Source organism: Nelumbo lutea, chromosome 1 (assembly GCF_056320005.1).
Source record: "Nelumbo lutea isolate HS-2025 chromosome 1, American lotus-T2T, whole genome shotgun sequence".
Classification (NCBI taxonomy): Eukaryota; Viridiplantae; Streptophyta; class Magnoliopsida; order Proteales; family Nelumbonaceae; genus Nelumbo; species Nelumbo lutea.
Window position 1 is genome coordinate 23,963,681 of NC_142684.1, and position 7,160 is coordinate 23,970,840.

Sequence of the window (7,160 nt, forward strand, 5' to 3'; positions counted from 1 at the left end):
CAATAGCCCGTGGCCCTTTGCAAAGTGTGGCATGGACCTCTTTGGCCCCTTTCCTCAAGCCACAGGGGGGGAGAAAGTACCTCGTTGTAGAAGTAGACTACTTGACCAAGTGGGTTGAAGCCGAGCCCTTGGCCGCCATCACGACACGAGCCATCTAGAACTTCTTTTGGAAGAACATCATCTGCCACTTTAGCCTACCCCATATGCTGGTAACTGACAACGGGAAGTAATTTGAAGACACTAGGTTTCAGGAGTGGTGCGCCTCCCTAGGTATCAGACAACAGTACACCTCAGTAGGCTACCCTTAAACTAACGACCTAGCCGAAGTCACCAACAAAACGACACTGGAGGGATAGAAGACTAGGTTGGACTGGGTGAAAGGCCTATGGGCCAAAGAACTGATTAGCTTACTCTAGGCTTACCGAACTACATCTCGGATAGCCACGGGGGAAACTCTCTTCGGCTTAACGTACGGCACAAAAGTAGTAATCCTAGCAAAAATCGGTCAGCCAACACTTCGAGTTGAAGCATATAATGAAGCTGAAAATGATGAAACCCTTAGGGCAAATCTAGATCTGTTGGAAAAAACCCGAGAGCAAGCGTAGATAAGGGTAGCCGCCTACTAGTAACGCGTGGCCCGCTACTACAACTCCAAGGTAAAAGAAAGGCATTATCAAGAAGGAGACCTAGTCCCCAGAAAGGTCATGGTCCCCGAACCCGGAGTAGGGAAGCTAGGCCCCAACTAGGAAGGCCCCTATAGAATCAAGCTAATTCTCGGCCCCGACACCTTCCACTTAGAGCACCTAGATGGAAGATCTGTAAGTAGGACTTGGAACTCAAAAAACCTTCGGATGTACTACCAATGATTGTAATATCTTTTGTAATCGATGGGTAAATGAAGCAAAGTTCCTTTTCACCTCAGTTTTCAGTGCCTGTACGTACTAGGTTCTGATAACTCTTCGGCCCCACGACTGGTAGGGGCACATAGCCTCCTCTAAGGACCATATCCCCTCGCTGAACCGATGCCAAGACTTAAGGAATAAATAGCGAACACCATAGTTAAAAGCCTAACGCGTCAGAGCAGACCACGATAGTCGAGGCCCTATGTGCCTCAATGCCCCATCTTGATAGCAACTAACCTCCTGAACCGTCACACCCAGTGCTACCAGCAAAAGAAGTCAGCCTCCTCAGAGCGCTGCGCCCGACCTCGTCGAGACAAGTATGTGGGGGTGAGGGAGCCAGGCGAGCCCCCGTTCAGCCTAGGCCCCATTGAGCCAGACAAGCCACGGCTTAGTCTCGGGCACCCCTCAACATGGCAGGCCACCTCGGCCTCGCTAAGGATAGTACATGGGTGTGCAGGAGCCAGGCGAGCCCCAGTTCAACCTAGGCCCCGCTGAGCCAGACGAGCCACGACTCTGTCTTGGCCACCCCTCAACATGGCAGGCCACCTTGCCCTCGCTAAGGATAGTACGTGGGGGTACGGGAGCCAAATGAGTCTTAGCTTAGCCTCGGCCCCACTCTACATAGAAAGATCACCTAGCTAGCTACTTAAGTACAAATAAAGGGAAGAGAGCCTAACGAGACCCATGCTCCTCTTCAGCCTCCCCCCATCACAGGACTCTTCGGCGTTGCCTAAGTGAATGCCTAAAAGGGTGTTAGGCCAGATAAGCCATGACTCTACCGAGGTTTCACCATTCTCTTGACGCGCAAAGTAAAACACACTGAAGGGAACTACACTAGTCCTATCTTGCAGTTACCCTTTAGAGGGTCAAGGACCCTTCGACAACAAAGCAAAACCACAAAGTGCAACAAAAACAAGAAAGAAGAAAAATAACACTAGGAATAGCAATGCTAAAAATAGCAACGCTGCAAAAACACAAGCACACCAGATGTCAAAAAATGCCCATTGAGCTCCATTCATCTTAAGTATTCCTTCAGCTTTACAAAAAGTCTCATGGCCCCTCAGGCCGAATACATGTGTACGTACAAAAGAAAAGAGAAAAATAAAAAGGGAGGAAGCCTAGTTTAAACTTCGACGTCAGCTGGAGGGAGCGCAGAGTCGGTAGCCTCTTCAGGAGTATCGGGGATCACCTGTAGAGACTCAACGTTGAAATCCAAAAGCACTGCTAGGAGTGCCTTCTTGGTGTCCTCGATGCCATCCAAGTAAGCCTCGGAAGCAGCCATGGCCAACTCGTTGGCCCACTTCTTTGCTTCCTGGACCCTCTTCTCAACACCCACTACCTTCTCCTCGGCCTCGACAGCCCTCTTCTCTGCTTTGGCTACCTGCTTGTTCGCCTCGGAGGAGGCTACCTCAGCCTGATGAAGACGTCGCTTGGCCTCGGACATAAGGCTCTCAACCCAAGCCCTCTCCATCTCTTCCTTGGCAAGGAGGTCATGCATCTTCTTTAGCTTCTCCTCGGCCTCCTTGCGAAACTTCTACTCGTCTACGGTGACCTGCTGCATCTCCCTCTGCTTCTCCACAGCATGGGCAGTCGTTTGCTGAAGCTTCTCCTTCTCTGCCTTCAGCTTGTCCATGTTGGCCAGGGTCAACTTCAACTGGTCCCCTAGACCAACGTAGTGAAGGCAGACTTGTGACGGAAGAAAGCAGACAGCACACTAAAAAGGGGGGGGGGGTGGGGAGAAAGAGAAAGGGAGCCAAAAGAGGAAGGGACAAATTGTCACCTCGGCCAGGCTCTACAGCCCCTGGTTGTACAGCTTCTCGGGGACCATCCCCAACATTGGAAGCAGTCCCGAGATAACAAGGCCCCGCTTACCATGGCCGGGCTAAACCCCTTGTTGCGGATGGAGTCCCCCTCACGAACCTCTCATTGGGGATGAAAGATCTAGTTGGACCAGTAGGCAAGCTCCTCCAGAGGCGTAGGGGCCAAGAAGGGTCCCATTTGCTCATTGTACGGCCTCCCAGAGGTGTCATCCGCAGAAGTTGCACCATAGGCAGTCTTCTTCTGTGGTTGGCTCTCTGCAGGCCCCTCGGCCATCCTCTTCCTGCCCTGGCTGGTCTTCTCAACCTCCTCAACAGGTCTTCTTGACCCTTTGACCAACTGTAGCGGTGCCTCCTCCTCGCGCCCTAGCTGGGCCTCCTTGGCGGGCCCCTTCCCCTTTGCGGTATTCTAGGAGGTGCCCCCCTTAGTGGGAGCCAAAGAAGAAGCCCCCTTGGTGAGGGCCTACGTCTTCATCCCCTTGGAGGAGACTTGTCAAGTCGAACCCCCCCTCACCGGGGGTGGAACCTTCTCCCTCAAGGTGAGAGCATCCTCGGTGGCCCTCTAAGGGGTCTGAGCACCGATCTTCACCCGCTCCTTCTACATAGCACGGGCACACTCCACTATGGTCTTCCGGGCATCCATCAGTAGATCTGCAAGTAAGACAATGGTTAGTACCACTATATAAGAGTGAAAGACGACGAAGACGCGAAAAAAGATGGAGTGGCCCGTCCTACCAAGGTGGGTAGGGCTGAGCCCCACGAAAACTAATGGCATCTCCTCCTCTACTAAGGGCTGGGCTCGGGCTCTCCCCAAGTTGAGTAGTCGCACGAGATCGTCACTCTCCTCACTAGTAAGTAAGAGGACACACTTCTCTACAGACAAATGGGGTTCTTCCCACCCCGATTTGAAGGACCAACCCTTAGGACAAGAGAGGAAAAAATAATTACTCTTCTAGTTATGTACGGAAGAGGGGTTATCTATAGGCTTGGACTTACAGGGTTGGAAATAGAAAATACCCGCCTCGGAAGAATGCTTCCTCAGTGCAAAAATTGCTCGAAAAAGCTTCGGCATCAGCTCCACCCCGTGGAGCTGAGCCGCCACCAACATTTCCACAATGGTCCCAATCGCATTGGGCACAAGTTGGCTAAGGGTAATCCCATACATCCTCAGCATGTTGGAGATCAATGGATGTAGGGAAATCGAAAGCCGAACTGGAGGAAATGCTGATAAACACAGATCTCCCCCTCCTTGGGAGTCCACGACCGATCACCTGACTCAGGCACCCTTACCTCGTAAGAGGAGGGAATGAAGTATTGCCCAGTCAGGGCCTTGGCCTGATCCCAGTCCAGAAAACCTCTGAACTCTAGATGAGAAGGGTCAGTCTTAGTCACCGCCCTGGCAGCACTCTCAACCCTCCTCCCGGGGACGGAGTTCGGGTCTTGCTCCTCCTCGGCCTGGGGGGACCCCTCGGCCTCCCTCTGCGTCATGGAGGCAGCGCTTTCATAGGAAGGGTCATGGCCTCGGCATATGCGTTCGGCTCCCCTAGAGGCTACCCTAGCCCAGAGCACATCCACCTCATGCCGAGGGAGTGTGAAGACGGAGGGGCTCAGGGGGGAAAGGGAGAAGGGATTCGAATAGAGCTCCCTTCCGATATGTTTGAAAGCTCATAGCACTCAGGTCCGGAATCCGAGAAAGACATTATTGATTCCCTAGAAAAGAGGTGGAAGGAAAAAGGAACAAAGACGGAGTGTCAAAAATTAGAAGATCTGGGAGTTGAGTTCACTCGAAGAATGAAGACGCTTGGAGGTAAAATGACAAGCATTCCGCCATCGAAGCCACAATTTAAAGAAGAGTGAATGACCCAAATATCTTAAGATCCAATGATTGATAAGCCACTGCCTCCATGCTCCAATCACAGCGCACCGCGTGATGGTCCCCCTCGGAAGACGAAACGACGCACTAGGAACAACTCGAATTATCACAGATCCAATGGACAGGGAGCACCTCCACACCTGCGATCCAGCCGCGCCACACCCTCGAGCGCTCACCCTCGGAAGACGAAACGATGCTCAAGACGGACCAGCGTAGTCCACCCAAAGCAATCCGCTGGTCTGAGCAACCCGCTCTCACGGATGAGCTTATCGGTTCAACCATAGAGTCGTCTCATGCACGGATCCTGGGGCCCCTTCGGGTCCCCCCGACTTCACATGTCCCCGGCCTAAACAGCCTCCGGCTCCCTCTGGTCCTCAACCCGACTCGTGAAGATGAACCAGGCAGAGATGAAGGAAAGGATGCCACTACAGGGAACACTTCGGCTGCCAGGCCCATTGGTACTCACCATTACTACTCCCTTCGATTGAAGCCAAATTGTTCTCCTCGGCCTCGGGAGTGTGGGGCAAGTGATGTGGGGTGACCCAATCCAACCCATTCGAGGCTGGGAGGCCCAACCCACGAGCGCCAGAGTAGGGAACGGGATACGCTACAGCTGGGGTTACCTTGCTCCCTTCGTACGAAACCAATCACAACGCTATCACATGGTCCTACTAGAACCGTTGGCAGCCCTCGTACGACTCCCATCTCATGCGTTCATCTCCACTTACCTCCAGGCAGGTCAAGTATAAATAGGGGTGCCTCCTTCCAGGTAAGGGGGAGGTTTATCATATAACTATTGCCTTGATTGCTCGCTCTATCCTAAAGCTAGTCTCTAGGATTCTCTCTCTCTCTCTCTCTCTCTCTTCTCGTACTCTGTACTAACTTGACTGTCGGAGGCTCTGCCTTGGGTTCTCACCTGGGGTCCTCTGACGAGCTCCTGTCTTCCAGTAGAGATCGGATATCTACCTCTGTCTTATACAGTACTCTGAGACCACTCTGCCTCGGCTTACACACCTCGGCCTCGACAACATCCCCTCCAAGCCCTCAAAGCCTTTTGACCTGCCTCCAGAGCTCAAGGACAAAATTACCTTGTTGTCCTCAACCATTCCGAGAAGCAACAGAGCCATACATCTCTAAGTTGTTTGGGTTCTCACTTCGCACATGTTTCAACTGTACACACGTTTTCAGAACGCATGCGTGTCCTCATGCTGCCTGAATGGTGCGCACCCTATTCGATCCATAATAAATCCAATTTCATTTTGATGATAACCATATTCTTAGGCGGTGTTTGGGTAAGCTTTTGGTTTCTGACTTTCGGAGGCAAAGAAAATTGCGTTCTTTACTTTTTTATATGAATTAAACCTTACTTATCAATAGAAAAACAAGAAAGATGGAGGAGAATACCATACTCTATCCTCGTTAAAATGTTTTGACCTAGCATCAATATCATGGACTATACTATTCATAGTCCTATTAACAAAATAAAAAGAAATAGAAGAGAACAAAGATAAAAGAGTCTTAATGTGTATATTTTAAAAAGAAAGTTACCAAATAGGGGTGAGCATAATTCGGTTAACATAAAAAAAAACCGAACAAAAATTTTAGTTTAAATCAGTTTTTTAGTCGGTTTCAATTGTCATGGTTGACAAATCGATTAACCAAAAAACTAATTTAATTTTGAAATTGTGTATTTTTAATATTATATATATATATATATATATATAATATTTATAATTTAATATTAATGATTTATTTATGGCTGCATGTATAGCATTGGATCATTTGATGGGACATGCAAATGTTTTCCAAAAGCACAAATCTATTAAACAATTAAAAACCCCAATAATATCAAAATCCATTTAAAAAGGGAATACGAAAAGGCAGCCCTCCCTTCCTTTTCATAAAAATCAATCAGCTCAAACGGTAGTACTGTTCTTCTTTTTCTTCACTTCTTCCTTCTTTTTGAGTTTACATTTGGCCTCTAAGAATTGAGATTTAGGATTTTCAAAACTCAACTGCTCAAGAGTCAAGAGTCAAGACTTTGAGTCCAGAGAGATTAAGGTCATGTTTGGTTTGAAGGAAAAGATGAGGAAATTTATACAAGTTTTATAAAGATTTTCCTATTTTTTCTTTCCTTTTCTTACATTTTCCTTGAAACCAAACATAACATAAGAGAGAGGCAACAACGGCTTTAATTCAAAGTTTAATCCAAACTTCAGTCCAATGATCTAAGGCTCTTAGGCATTTCGACCGTTGTGTTAGATCTAAGGCGACAGTCATTAATCTGCCCCCTAAGCCACCCTTGATGATTGGTCCGAGACAGTTCAATCATCTCTAAAGCAGCAGTATGTCAGAATTGCTAGCTTAGCATTAATAAAGGTAGTAGTTTAGATCACTGCCTGAGGCCAATCAAAAATGTTATTTGTGTTTTTAAGTGGTGGTCCGAACCATCGGCTTAGATCCTATATGACCGCCATCTTTGATCTGCCAAAACTTACCTATGTTTTAGGGCAGTGGTATAAACCGCCAGCTTAGATATTATTTCATCGCTGCGTTAGGTTTATCAAA